The sequence below is a fragment of the Symphalangus syndactylus genome, chromosome 6 (genome assembly GCF_028878055.3).
Source record: "Symphalangus syndactylus isolate Jambi chromosome 6, NHGRI_mSymSyn1-v2.1_pri, whole genome shotgun sequence".
NCBI classification, from domain to species: domain Eukaryota; kingdom Metazoa; phylum Chordata; class Mammalia; order Primates; family Hylobatidae; genus Symphalangus; species Symphalangus syndactylus.
The window spans coordinates 51,488,215-51,504,129 of NC_072428.2; the positions used below are offsets into that span (position 1 = coordinate 51,488,215).

The following is a 15,915-nucleotide window of genomic DNA, read 5'->3' on the forward strand; positions in this document are numbered from 1 at the left end:
GTCCCATTTCAGTCACACAGCCCTTTTTGCTTGAGCTAATTTTCACTAGGAAGAACCCTGTCATATTTTCCAAGGGAATAAATTCATTTTGGGCCATCAAGAGGCCATAATACCACCTAATGAAAAAATCTGCAAGATTCTAGTTATTTATTCACAAAAGTATCTCTTTTTTATTACAGAGAATGCAACAGAACTGTTCAAACAGCAGAATATCCTTAGAGATGGATCAGCTTAATGAGTCTCTTGAGATTGAGGTTCAGGTCAAGACACATCAATTACTTAAGGTCTTTGGCCTCCTGCCAGGAGAATTTATCACTTCCGGCTCTCTACGTGTGTCCTTCTCTACAATTTCCATTGCTAAAAAGTTAACCAATAAATACAAGCACATTTTAAGTGAGCTTTAAATGTATTTTCCAAATTTGTCTCTGATATTTTCATTCTAATAGTTTGGTTTGTGTTATTTTATGCCTGAATCTTTTGAAAACCAAAATTGAGAAGGTGAATATATTTTTTGTCTGTTTATATTGCTTCTTATTGACTTTTATTTATTTTTGGTCCTTATTATATTTTTAAATTATGTTTAATTTTATTCTACCTGTTTCATAATGTCTCAACAAACAGGAACTATGATAAGAAGCATGGGACCAACAATAGGAGGGTCCATTCTATCATCAGGAAAAGTCTGACCATTTATTCCCTTCACCCATGGTAAGGTATATGGATGTGTTTTGGTCAAGGGATAAGCCAAGGCAGATTTCCAGGCCTGCATGATTCAACAAGTTTGTTGCACAGGTGCACAACTCTACTTGTTATATAGATTGTTTGTGTAAGTTCATACTTGGCTCTGAGCCACTATTGTCTGTAAAAGGTATAATTGCCCTGCTAACACTGTACAGGGGGTTTGGGGCTTGGCTCAACCCAGCATGGCTCTAGTGCAGGCGCTGGTGCCTAGAGAAAGAGAGCCAAAGCTGTCCATGTTGCAGATGGACAGAGGGGACCCACAACATGGCTCATGCTGGTGCCCAGAGAGAGAAAGAGTTAAGCTGCTGACCCTGAGGCCAAGGGAGAGCCGGCTATGCAGCTGCAGGCATGGGGGCGGCAGGAGCCACAGGAGCAGACAGTTGAGATAAAGGTGGACAGTGTGAGAAAGTTGTTAATAAGAAGTGCTGCTGAATGAAGTCATCTTTCACCTGCCTATGGACCCCTGAGTGTTCTTTCTGTTCATCCACCCACTCCCCTCGGACTTCAGCATGGGCTGGACCTGAACCCTGGGATCTGACACCCATCTCAAGTCCTCTCAGAAGACTAATCAGATATGAACTTTCCCCAGTTGTAAACTGTGTAGCTCCACACAAATCCCCCTTGAAGCACTCATTACCTCATAAGCTGGGAGCTATCAGCTGCTGATAGTTCACACCTACATTTCTTTCCAGGAATTACCTTCAGCCAAAGGGAACTCTATTACCCTAAATTAGCCACCCTCCATTTGCAATGATTGTATTTAATGACTAGTTGATGGTGAGTGTAAAGGCTTGACTCCCTTGCCTAACTCAGAACACCTGTGTAGGACCAGCTCTACTCCAGAGTTTCTCGTAAATCAGCTGGGAAGTCTGATGAAACTGCGTTGTAATTCACCTTCTCCCTCTGCAAAATTCTGCTTCCTTTGCACCTGTTGAGACATTGTTTCTGAGCTTCCTTTCTGATAAACTTTCAGCATGGAAAGGTCTCAAAGTCAGTTTCTAAGGAACCCAACTTAAGACAGTTGATAGCAGGACTGGCCCCAGAAAGTAGTCTCTCAAGTGTGATTATAAGCTGGCAGGCTGGAAATGAGGACGCAGAAAACTGTTTTCTAAGTTGTCCTGAACACAGTTAGGACAGGAGAATCCTTACCATGCTAAACCATATGCTTCCCTTTTCTTCTTCTTTTGCTAGTTTAAAAGATACTTTTTGATAGAGAGGAAAAATTCACTGAAAGTTAACTAATATTGGTTATGTGACTTTATTCTGAGTTGGTTCTAGATCTGATCATAGAATCTAGGGAGTGATGTATATTTCACAACGTAGTTCATTTTCTTTACTGTCAAGTTTAAGATTCTAGCCCATGTCTGGCAATTGCAACTTTTTTTTTCTTGTGAATCCTGATGTTAAATTTTGGAAGGTGAATTATGATACTGTAGTTACAGGTGAACACACTCAGGAGTCTCCTAATTTAAAAAATCAGCACCAGCTCTCAGCTGCCACTTTGCTTCTGGTTTAGTGGGTTCAGGAGCCTCCGTGGCTCCAGCCAATCCAGGCTTCAAGAATTCTGACCAATGGCGTTCTCTCACCTTCTACTTAAGTTAAACTTCAACTCCCTGTAGGTTCTGTAAGCCCCTGACTGAAATGAAGTGGGTGGGGTCTGGGTAGTTTGGGGGGAGATTTCTAAGTTAGTTTCTCCTTTCTGTGTCTTTCTCAGCTTTTTCTGTTTCTGCTTACTTTAAGAGTTAAGAAATTCTCGCTGATTCTCTGTGAGAGAGACAAAATGAATAAGTCACCTAGGTTTAGTCCTATTTCTTCTATCTCTCTCATAATCCCACGACTTGCCCGGGAAGTGAAGACTCGAACAACAAGTTCAACATTCCTCGCTTTCACTAACGAAATAGTGAAAATCAGCACTGAACTGAGATGCTTTGGGCAAGTGGAATACTAGAAAATACTTCTTAGTTCTGGTAAAGCTCATCCTTCCTCTCACCATTTTCTTTCTGTGGTTATCGTGGGGCCGTTGGAATAACCCCAGACTAGGAACAGTTCCTAAAGAAGGGCCTCACTAAGAGGCTGGGATGGGAGCATTAACCCTGCTTTCACTAGGAAGGCTGTTTCTAATTCGTGGGCTTAACGTCCCTTACAGCAGAAGGCTTGGAAGAAGGACCTTGGCCGGGCACGGTGGCTCACGTCTGTAATCCCCACACTATGGGAGGCCAAGGCAGGCAGATCACTTGAGGTCTGGAGCTCGAGTGCCAGCCTGATTCAACATGGAGAAAACCCATCTCAGTTAAAAATACAAAATTAGTCGGGCATGGTGGCTCATGCCTTGTAATCCCAGCTACTTGGGAGGCTGAGGCAGGAGAATCGCTTGAACCTGGGGGTAGGAGGTTGCGGTGAGCAGAGATTGTGCCGTTGCACTCCAGCCTGGGCAACAAGAGTGAAACTCCGTGGGTTTTTTGTTTTTTTCTTGCCGGAGCGGGGGGAAACCCTCTAGTTGGCTCAAGCTTCACTTGTAAGTCAGGCACAATCTCCTCTTAAGAACTGGCCTTACCATTATTGATAGGGAAAGTTGTGGGCTACTTCCCTGCCCACTCAAAATATTCCCCATTAGAAGGAAGCTGCTTATACATACATATCCCATTCTCTTGATGCCTTTACTTTATAGCTTTCTTTTCTGAAGCCATCTAAACATTCTCTCAGGAAGGGCTCAATGTTACTTCACTTTCTAGGATGCTTGCCTTGGCTGAGGCGTTTTTCCCTAACAAAGTCTTTTTTCAGAACATGAGCGTTCCATTATTCTGACTTAAGTTTTCTTCTCTCCCTTCTCTCTCAATTGACCTTTCTGACGGCTTGAGATTTGGAAGACCCTTTGGTGTTCATTTAGGTTCTGATTCCACTTGTCTTGATGGAAACTGGGAGACCACAAGGCTAGGGAGTGATTTTTACTGGGAAACGGACGTATCACTAGGGTGTTTATAGCCACTGTTCATTGTTTCCTCTTCCTTTGCTGTTCAAGCTTAAAAATCTAGGCCGGGCATGGTGGCTCACACCTGTAGTCCCAGTACTTTGGTAGGCCCAGGCAGGTGGATCACGAGGTCAAGAGATCGAGACCATCCTGGCCAACATGGTGAAACCTCATCTCTACTAAAAACACAAACTAGTTGGGCATGGTGGTGCATGCCTTGTAGTCCCAGCTACTCGGGAGGCTGAGGCAGGAGAATCCCTTGAACCTGGGAGGCAGAGGTTGCACCAAGCCAAGGTTACACCACTGCACTCCAGCCTGGCAACAGAGCAATACTCCGTCTCAAAAAAAACAAAAACAAAACAAAAAAAACTAGGTGTGGTGGGCGCTTGTTATCCTAGCTACTCAGGATGCTGAGGGAAGAGAATCACTTGAATCTAGGAGGCAGAGGTTGCAGTGAGCCGAGATGGTGCCGTTGCACTCCAGCCTGCGTGACAAGAGCAAAACTCCGTCTCAAAACAAAACAAAGTTTACAACTCGATTCTTATTTTGTCCTTATAGAGGTATACATGGTCCCTCTTACTACATACTTTAAGTTCCTAGGTGTTTTCTTGGGTTCCTAGATGTTTGTCCTTGAGATTACTCTTTGCTTAGTAGTTTGTTCAGGATCCCTTATGACCTCAATTCTAGACTAGAATTGATCCTCACACTGTTATCTTTTCTTGTGGGACCATAGACCCACAAGTTCTTTTCCATACTTCATATATAATCTACAGATTTCTTGACCCCATTTTCTAATAGGGATCTCTGATGTTCCTCAGCTGATGTTCCTACAGTTGAGGGGTCTCCACTTAACTTCAATGTTCTCTGCTCTGAGCAACAACATCTCTGAAATGTACATGGCTAGGGGGATGGAATTGGACCGGTAAATGGGATTGTGATGCTGACCCTAGAAGTTATCTTCCTTCCTTCATCCTCCAAGACATTTCTGCCCTCAGAATGGAAGAACCCTGATAGAGGCAGAAGTCATGAAGTACCCTGAGACCCTTGTTGATGGGTAAAACCTAAGTGTACACAGCTATATAGGGTAGAATGACAGACCCTAGAGACTCAGAAGGGTGGGGAGAGGATGGATGAGAAATTAATGGGAACAATGTACGTCATTCAGGTGATGACCACTAAAGGCCCAAACCTCACCAGTATCCATTAACAAAACCGTATAACCCTTAAACATACACACACAAAAAAAAATCTAAGTGCCCTTCCTGTAAGGACTCATAGTTGCCTATTGCTTAAAGGGCTTTCAAAGCATTTTCCTAGGAGTTTCATGAATAGCTACTTCTGCCTGACTGAGGGCAGAGTTATGCCTTTAATTCGGGAGCTCACAGATGCCTTTCATCACATACTGAGACTGTCAAACCAGTAAAGCTAGCCACCCTCACCTGTGGCTGCCTTTCTTTTGAAGAGCTTATCTTGATTCAGGGTAAAATAAAGACTCCTGTGTTTCAGATTGTGATGGCTCATGATAGGAAACATCCAAAAATATCCTTTTAAACTTCTACAGAGCCTTTAACTTAGATAAGGATGTGTTCATACACCAGGCCAACCACCCACTAACAGTGCCATCTAGTGTGGTGATGGGTGATAACGGCCACACCTTGGCAGAAGATGATAAAAAGACCTTGCTTTAGGGTACTGTGTCTGGCCTCAAGGATGACCTTCAAGGAATGCAGCAGTGCCCTGGGAGTAAGGAAGTACTGCCCAAGCTAATATGCACTTTCAGCAGCTGCTGTCCAAATATAACAGCAATGAGGGGTCTCTGGTACCCTTTTATAAAGGCACTAATTCCATTTACAAGAATTCTACCAATTACCTCCTGAAGGCCTCACCTCCTCTTACCTGGTCTCAACTTATGAATTTTGAGGGTGTACACACATTCAAACCATAGCAGCACATAAAAAGCATAAGCTTAACAAACACTACCTAATAAATCACATGAATTGTTAATGTCTGAGTTTTTTCACCCCACTTAAAAGTCAAAGTTCCAAGTTGGATTAAACAAGACCCATACATAATGACACTTATAAACTCAGAGTTGGAAAAAATCATACGAGTGGGGGAAAGGAGTCACTATTACATCAGATAAAGCACATACTAAACCAACAATAAAGGGAATTACATAATGATAAAGGGTTCCATTCCACAAGACTTAACTATCATAAGTACATATGCATGCAATATTGCAGCACCCAGATTCATAGAACAAGTACTTCCAGACCTATGAGAAGACTTTGCCACCCAATAGTGAGGGACTTTAACACCCCACTGGCAGTGTTAGACAGATCAAGTCAGAAAACTAACAAATCCTGGACTTAAATTTGACACTTAACCAATTCGACCTAGTAGACACAGAATACTCCATTCATCAACCACAGAACATACATTCATCTCATCAGCAAAGGGGGAACATAATCTAAGATCAACCACATGCTCAGCCATAAAGCAAGTCTTAATCCAAAAACATATCAACTATACACTCTAGGACTACAATGAAATAAAAATAGAAATTGATGCCAAGATCTCTCAACCACAATTACATGGAATTTAAACAACTGAATGACTTTTGGGTAAACAAAATTTGTGGTAGAAATTCTTTGAAATAAGTAAACAAATGCAATATGCAAATCTCTGGGATGCAAAAACAGTTGAAAGTTATGGCATTTACTGCCCACAACAAATCTAGAAAGATTTCAAACTAATCATCTAACATCACATCTACAACTAGAAAAACAGGAACAAACTAATCCCAAAGCTAGCCCCCCCAAAAAAACCACTAAAATGAGCTGAATGAAATTGAGACCCAAAAATCCATATGAAGAATCAACCAACAGTTGGCTTTTGAAAGGATAAACAAGATATCTAGACTGCTAGTTAGACTAACAAACGAACAAAAAGATTTCAATAAGTGCAGTCAAGTGAGGGGTGACAATAACAACTGATCCCACAGAAATACAAAATATTATCAGACTGTAATGAACACCTCCATCCATACAAACTAGAAAAACTAGAGGAAACATAAGTTTTTGGAAACACAACCTCCCAAGATTGAATCAGAAATTAAAACCCTAAAAAGACAAATATGGAGTCCTAAAAGTAAATCAGTAATAAATCAGTAATAGACCTATCAATCAAAAACCCTGGACCAGATGGATTCACAAATTCTACCAGACACATAAAGAGCTAGTATCAATTTTACTGAAACTACCTCAGGAAATTGAGGAGGGACTTGCCCTAACTCATTCTACAAAGGCAACATTACCCTAACACCAAAACCTGGCAAAGACAATGAAACTGCCAGCCAATATCCCTGAGTATGGACACACAAATTCTCAAAATACTAGCAGGCCAAATCGAACAGCACATCATAAAGTCAAAATCATCATAATCGGATATACTTTATTCCAGAGATGCAAGGCTGTTACAATATAGCAAATCAATAAGTGATTCATCACAAACAGAACTTAAACAACCTATGTGCTCATTGCAATAGACATAGAAAATGCTTTTGATAAAATTCAACATCACTTTGTAACAAACCCTCAACAAATTAGGCATCGAAGGAACATACTTCAAAATGAGCCATCTATGACAAACCCACAGCCAATATCACACTGAAATGACAAAAGCTTGGAAGCATTACCCTTGATCTAGAACAGGGGAAATGTATTAGTTCCACTTGGCTGCAGAGGCCTCACAATCATGGTGGAAGGTGAAAGTCATGTCTCACATGGCAGCAGACAGAGTTTGTGCAGGGAAACTCCTTTTGAAAACCATCAGATCTCGTGAGACTTCCTCACTATCATAACAGCATGGGAAAGACCTGCCACCATTATTCAATTACCCCCCACCAGGTTCCTCCCATAACACATGGGAATTCAAGATGAGATTTGGGTGGAGAGACAGCCAAACCATATCAGCAAGGATGCCCACTCTCACCACTCCTATTCAACATAGTACTGGGAGTTCTTGCCAGGGCAATTGGACAAGAGAAAGACATCCAAATAGGAAAGGTCAAACTATCTCTGATATAATCACGGACCTAGAAGACCCTAAAGACTGTCAAAAGCCTCCTAGAACTGAAATAACTTCAGCAAAGTTCCACATAGAAAACCAATGTACAAAAATCAGTAGCACCTCTTATACGCCAATAACATTCAAACCAAGAGCCAAATCAAGAAGGCAGAATGAATATCACTAAAATGGTTGTACTGTCCAAGGCAGTCTATAGATTCAATGCTACTTCAAACTACCAGTGTCATTTTTCAAAGAACCTAGAAGAAGCTATTCTAAAACTCATATGGAACCAAAAAACTTGAATAGCCAAAGCAATTCTAAGCAAAAAAAGCCAGAGGCATAACATTGCCCAATTTCAAACTATACTGTAAGGCTACAGTAACCAAAACATCATGGCACTACTACAAAAACATTTAGACCAATAGCACTGAATAGAGAATACAGAAATAAAGCCACATACCGACAGCCATCTGATTGTTGACAAAGTTGACAAAGATAAGCAATGGGGTAAGGACTCCCTATTCAATGGATGGCTCTGGAATAGCTGGCTAGCCGTATGCAGAAGAATGAAACTGGACCCCTACATTTCCCCATATAAAAAACAAACTTAAGATGGATTTAAAGATTTAAATGCAAGACCTCAAACTATAAGCATCCTAAAATCTAGGAAAGATCATTCTGGACATTGGCCTTGGGAAATAATTTATGACTAAGTCCCCAAAAGCATTTGCAATAGAAACAAGAATAAACAAATGAGACTTAACATAGTTTCTTTTGCTGTGCAGAAGCTTTATCAGAATAAACAGACCTACAGAACTGGAGAAAATATTTGCAAACTATGCATCTGACAAGGGCTAATACCCAGAACCTACAAGGAACTTAAACCACTTAAGCCAAAAAAAAAAAAAAAAACCATTAAAGTGACACCATGAATGCTTCTCAAAAGACATACAAGCAGCCAGTAGACAAATGCTCAATATTACTAATCAGAGAAATGCAACTCAACCACAGTAAGATACCATCTCACACCAGTCAGAATGGTGATTATTAAATCAGATGCTGATAAGGCTGTGGAGAAAAGGAAATGCTCACCAAAACTTGGTAGGAATACAAATTAATTCAGCCACTGTAGAAAGCAGTTTGGACATTCCCAAAGAACTTAGAACTACCATTTGACTGGATATATACCCAAAGAAAAATCATTCTGCCAAAACACATGCACTTCTATGTTCATTGCAGTGCCATTCGCAATGGCAAAGACAAGAAATCAATCTAGGTTCCCATAAATGGTGGATTTGATTGGGGAGTGGGGGGATATAGTACATATACACCGTGGAATACTATGCAGCCATAAAAAAGAATAAACTCATGACCCTTGCAGCAACATAGAGCTTGAGGCCATTATCAAATGAATTAACACAGGAATAATAAAACTACCACATGTTCTTATAAGTGGGAGCTAAACATTGGGTACTCATGGACATAAAGATGGCAACTGTAAACCCTGGAGTATACTAGGAGAGAGGACAAGGGTTAAATTATTGGGTACTATGCTCATTACTTCGGTAATGGGATCATTTGTATCCCAAACCTCTGCATCACACAATACACTCATATAACAACCTGCATGTGTACCCTGAACCTAAAATAAGTTGATTTTAAAACTTCCCTCTTTTCCACCAAGTAAGTGATCCTTGCTGACAAAAACAAGTTACTGTGCCTACAAAAAGACCATAATAAGTGGTTGGCAGGATTGGTGGATTTTGGGGGCTGGGTTTCAGGGGTTAATCCAGAGAAAGGACATAGAAAACGAGAAGGGTTTTCCAGATTAAACAAGATTCTTTAGATAAAACCAATAAAATGTTTGTACACACAGAACTACAAGGAATTGGCAAGTTAGAAACCCAGGGGAGCTTATGGTGTAGTTCCAGTTTAATTGTGAAGGCCTGAAGACCAAGAAAGCTGATTGTGTAAGTTCCAGTCCAAAAACTAGGCTCAAGACAAGAGGCAACATTTCACTTTGACTTGAAGGCAGTCAAAGACCAATGTCCCAGCTCAAGGCAGTCAGGCAGAAGGGTGCTCTCAATTACTCTGCCATTGTTCTTCTACAGAGGCCCTCAACTGATAGGATGAGGCCCAACCACATTAGGGAGGGTAGCCAGCTTTAATCTAAAAATTCAAATACTAATCTCATCTAGAAACCCTTCAGACACCTAAAATGTTTGCCCACGTGTCTAGACACCCCATGGCCCTTTCAAGTTGATAACATAAAATTAACCATCACATAATATGTCAGGATTTGGAATCAAGAGGAAGATAATAAGAGGCCCCAAGACCAAGTGACTGACAGAAGTAGCTAAGATACTGGTATTGGGATGCAGAGAAGACCTAGTTCAGGAACTGAGCTGGGAAATGAGGGGCTAGCTTCCCCTTGTCTGCTCAGGGGAAGGGGTCTAGAATAAAAGCTAATAGAAGGAATTATGGGAAATTCCCAAATAATACAAAGTTCACACTGAAAGTGATATACCTTGAAATACTGCCCTGAAGTTTCAGGACAATGCTTACTCTGCAGCTCCAGTGTGCAAACCCTAGCTGGAGTCTTAGTCAAGAGTCTTTAGACTCAGGGTGGACATTAAGACAATGGCTCTCTCAAGAAATGAGATGCTCCTGAATAATGCCACCCCCCACCCCCTCCCACCCCACCTCAAGTTGTCAAACCTCAAGGTCAAGAAGCATTAAATGCTCTAACTGGCCCATTACCCTGATAGCTGGAAAAAGGATTCTATGTGGCATGTCAAGACTTAAAATGTCAACCTTGTCCTTCTCAGGAGTTATTAGAGTCAAATTGAGGGGACAGGTTTCAACAGGCGTCTTCCATCTGATATCGGCACATCTGAATCTTTAATCTCGGGGTTAGGTGTCCTGAAAACTTCAAAACTGCCAGGATGGGCAGAAATGGAAGAAGCCAAGATGTTTTGGTGAATGGTAAATTGAATTTCTGTAGCACATAGTTATCTTCCTATATGTGCCACCTCCTAGAGCTCTTTCATTTCATCATAGCTTCACTTGTCCTTCAAAGACCTTGCTATCCGGAACATGTGTCCAGTGAAATCTCTATTTCCTGGATCCCAGCCCTTCTACCTGTGGGAGCAATGAAACACCAGCTTCTATGTGACTTAATGGATCTTATCACACTTTCTGGTTAGCAGGTCAGGTTTGTGTTGAGACATAACTATTAGGCCATGTCTTTTTCATGTCTATGGGGAATGTCTTACCCTGTCGTTTCTAGCTGGATCTCCTAGAGACTTCTTGGTGCCCCAGCCATTAACGAGCATAACAATGCCATAGAATTTGAATGGCTTTAGAGCTACTTTGGTAACAGTAATTATCTTTCCCCTTCTGGCCACGTTGATTTTTTGATCTCTTGTGGTATGAAATGAAGTGGCTATTTCAAAATTTCTAAATATTTCTGGGATCTTCACAGTATCTGCTCGATTTTGGTGCTTCTCTTCTGTAGACACGCTCATGCACTACTCCAATCCATATGCCTCTATTGCATTCCAACTTGTTACAGGTCTTCAGTTATTTTCTCCTTTCCTGCCATTGACCAGCAGTAAAGCAATTTGCCACTGACCATTAGTATATGTATGTAGCAGCCGACCATTTTTTTTTTTTTTTGCTCGTACTCTATCTGATCCATCTGTGAAACAAACTTCGGCGTTTTCTTAGTGTTTATTCTTCATGCTCTGTAGTATATGAGCCTTAAAGCTACCAACATGCAACACTGCAAGTGTTCAATAGCCACATGTGACTGGCCATTGAATTGGACCGCACTGATTATGAAACACTTCCATCAGAATATTCCGTCCTAGCACTGCTCCAGGTCTTTGTAGGGAAAAACTGCGTATGGATCGTGTTTTACTTCATATGTGGATGTGAACTATTTGAAGTCCCTGCCCTGATGTAGAAAAACATTTGCAAAATCAATGACTGCAGTATGGTGATTATTAAATCAGATGCTGATTCAGGTGTTACTGTGCTGTGGCAGAGATACCATATCTGGCAAAGCAGCTTAATTGGGGCTAACATTTGGTTGAATTTGAGGTACTCTTTCTCTAGGATCTTTGTGTTTTGAGTGCTATACTGGTGAACTATATGGGGATATGATGACAGTCATTAACTGCATCCTTGAAACCATTTTAAGTGTCACTCTCTGTATCCCTTCTGTTACATAACACTGTTTACTGTCTTGCCCAGAGAAAGGGAAGTTTCAAAGGCTTCTGTCTAGCTTTTCCCACTGACACCACTTGCCTCATAGGCCAAAGTTTTAAGTAGACATATCTATTCTGACTATACATTTGGGGAAAATGATCACCAGGTGCATTCCAGAATTGGGGGATCCACTATGAGCTGGCTATCCATTATACTCCACTATGAACTAAAATCTATTACCTGGCCTCCTATTCCCCCACTGACTAGGGAGCCATAATGAATTTTGGGTTGCTGGGTATCAGTGTTCTCTAAAGCTTATGTCAAACATTTTCCAAATGGTTGGTTATTCTTTTTTCCAGTGTAAAACTACCGGAACCGAATAGCCATAGGTCCCACTAGGGGAAGGATTAGGGGAATCACTATCAAACTCGTAACAAGCTGTTGACACCTTCCTCAAAGGAAGACACATGCAATCAATGTGTCCTAAGCCTAAACACAGGGGAAAGGGTTATAAATATCGTAATGTAATAGACTATAAAATGGTTATGGCCTTTTTTTTAATAAGTTACTCAGGTCTTACGTAAGTTTGTCAGTAGTTACCTTCCACAAAGTCTAGAAAGCCCAGGAATCTAGTGGTCAATGTTCCCCTTATATATCCAACCCACACCACCACCCCGAGAAATCCAAAAAGCTCAATGCATGAGAATTTCAAAGGTCTGTATTCCTACTAGAGAAGTGCTGCTATCTAAGCATCTTTGTATTTAATAAATAAGATGTTTGAGAATTGCATCATTGGAACTGCCTGACCTAGGATTACTATTTTCAAAGTCTACTAGCAAATGCTTTCTTTCAAAGCCTAAGTACTTTTCAGCCACATGATCTGTTTCTACATTTTCTAATAAGATAAATTGTTTCCTTATCAGCAGTAAAATTATACCTGACAACCAAGATTAGCAGTTGATGATGGAATAAGAGATAAACCAAATTAATTCCTAACATAACGAAAGTCTGTATGAACTCCAAGCCTCCATGTTAGGTATCTCCCCCAACACCCTTATAACATGCTTATAGATGTTTTCTAACTAGACTATTGAGTAAGGCCCTCCAATAACTCATATTACTGAGTTAAGACACACATGAAAGGAGCTGATTTACTTGAAACAAATGGGAGCATTCCCTAAGCCCCCTCTCACAGGATGTGTGACAGGGGTGTGGCTAATATTTGGCCGACACCCCTTACACACTGAGGGGTGGGCACACTGAGACCCTTACAGGAGGGGGAGCATGCAGATGGGCAGATGCAGGAGCCAGTGTGAGTGCCCCTGGGCTCTAGCCCCATGGTAGCATCCAGGGGTGTGGGTGCTTGTGACTCCCAAAGCCTAAGTGGGCATGTGTTACAGTGTGCTCTTTTAGCTTTGCCATCCCCAGACAGCTAAAGTGTTAAACAGCTCAGTTGACCCTCTGCCTTTTCACAGGCCAATATGACAGCTTTCTGTATTCCAAGCTCTTGTCTGGTATCCAGGGAAAATCGGGTCACGCATAGACTCAAAGGATGAACTCACGGGTTTTATTGAGTGGTGGAGGTGGCTCTCAGTGAGATGGGTGGGGAGCTAGGAAGTGCATAGAGTGGGAAGATGATCTTCCCCTGGAGTTTGGCCATCCAGTGGCCAATCTCCTCTCCAACTGTCCCCAGTTGAACTCCTCTTAGACATTGCTGCCCTCCCACCGCCCTCGGCTTAGGGTTTACAAGGGTACAGGGTCCTGCCCTCTTCCCGCCGCCCTCCCACCGCCCTCAGTTTAGGGTTTACAAGAGTACAGGATAGTTAGGTATGGTGGACCAAATGGTAACTTTTGGGCACAAAAACAGGAATGCCTGTTCCCATTTAGGGCTGTGGGTTTCCAGGCTTGAGGGTGGGACTTTGCCAGGGAACCGCCTTCTACCCAGTATTTCCCTGTCTCCTGTCCGTATCAAAACTGGTCTGAGATCGATCATATCTGGACTCAGGAGCCTATGACACACATCTTGGACCTATATAACTGAAATAACGAACTGGAATACCAGTGCAGTGATCCATGTCAAGGTGTAACATACACATTTTCTTCTCATCCTTGTCAACCATTCACATCCCTGCAGGGGTGAAGGATCTGAGGACTAAACTGACTTTTTTTGTTTAATCTTGCCCAAGTTCCTATCTAAGGGGTCTGGGGACTCATGCCCTACAAACCATAAATTCTCATCAGATGGGTTTTATTTAACATATATATTGTGACTTTCCAATCTGTCTCTGGAACATTATGTGACAAAATCAAAATACTTCACCCCAAAAAACATGTTTCTTTGGCATACTTTGAAATGGCCCTGCAAAGCCGACATTTGTGGGGGTAAATCTGCATCTGTAAAGAATCTAACAAAGGTAGATCCTTTTTCTTCCAGGCCCTCCCAATCCTGAAGAGATTAGCTGAGTCGAGCACCTTTTTTTTATTATTATTATTGTACTTTAAGTTTTAGGGTACATGTGCACAATGTGCAGGTTTGTTACATATGTATCCATGTGCCATGTTGGTGTGCTGCACCCATCAACTCGTCATTTAGCATTAGGTGTATCTCCTAATGCTATCCCTCCCCCCTCCCCCCACCCCCCATCCCCCAACAGTCCCTGGAGTGTGATGTTCCCCTTCCTGTGTCCATGTGTTCTCATTGTTCAATTCCCACATATGAGTGAGAACATGCGGTGTTTGGTTTTTTGTCCTTGTGGTAGTTTACTGAGAATGATGATTTCCAGTTTCTTTCATCCATGTCCCTACAAAGGACATGAACTCATCATTTTTTATGGCTGCATAGTATTCCGTGGTGTATATGTGCCACATTTTCTCCAGCACCTTTTTAAAGGTTTGAATAGGAAACACTTGTTATCTATTGTCTAAGGGCAGCCACTATGAGACTTCAAAAGAACTTTGGTCTCCACAGTCTTTTAACCCGAACATTTCCTTTATTGATTCCAGGTCTTTTAGATAAACCAGAAAATTTCTTGTCAACGAGAAAATGTAAGTTCACCTATAGCCTGGAAGCCCCCCACCCACCCCATGTACTTCTTAAATGTATTTGATGTCTCATGTCTCACAAATGTATAAAATCAGGCTGTGCCCTAACCACCTTGGGAACATGTTCTCAGGACCTCCTGAGGGATGTGTCATGGGCCATCATCAGTCATTTTTGGCTCAGAATAAATATCTCTAAATATCTTTAGAGTTTTTGACTCTTCTCAACAGACAGTTGTGGGGCTTCTCATTGAGATCGAGGATAGTGGACTGCTCAACTTCCTGTCCTTTCTATAAAACTGAGTAAACTTCATGCCAGGTTAAGGCCTTACTGGGTCTTATGGACATACTAATTCAAACTTGTGAACACTGCTGATAATGGCTCAGCTGTTCTAATGATTTCTCTGATGGACTCAATTCAGCTGCTTCTGAAGTACTTGTTTCTCAAGTGTCTTTGTTTTGTCCCATTGCATTTAGGATAGAACACATAGGTGGTATCAGGTAGTACACGTGCACCAGACTTCCCAGCACCAATGAGAGGGTAAATGAGTGCTAGGATGAAAAGGCCAAGACACTAAAAATGAATAGCAAACCTGGCCAGGCGCAAAGGCTCATGCCTGTAATCCCAGCACTTTAGGAGGTCGAGAGTTCGAGACCACCCTGACCAACATAGAGAAAACCCCATCTCTACTAAAAATACAAAATTAGCCGGGTATTGTGGCGCATGCCTGTAATCCCAGCTAGCTACTCAGGAGCCTGAAGCAGGAGAATCGCTTGAATCTGGGAGGCAGAGGTTGCAGTGAGCTGAGATTGTGCCATTGCACTCCAGCTGGGGCAACAAGAGCAAAACTGTCTCAAAAAAGTAATAAAAATGAATAGCAAAC

The 15,915-nt window shown here is 41.7% G+C and overlaps 1 pseudogene; it reads left to right on the plus strand.

Annotated features, from left to right (window-relative positions):
- Window positions 1-923: 923 nt before the first annotated feature.
- Window positions 924-11,742, plus strand: LOC129484556 (putative uncharacterized protein C11orf40; annotated as a pseudogene).
- Window positions 11,743-15,915: the final 4,173 nt, after the last annotated feature.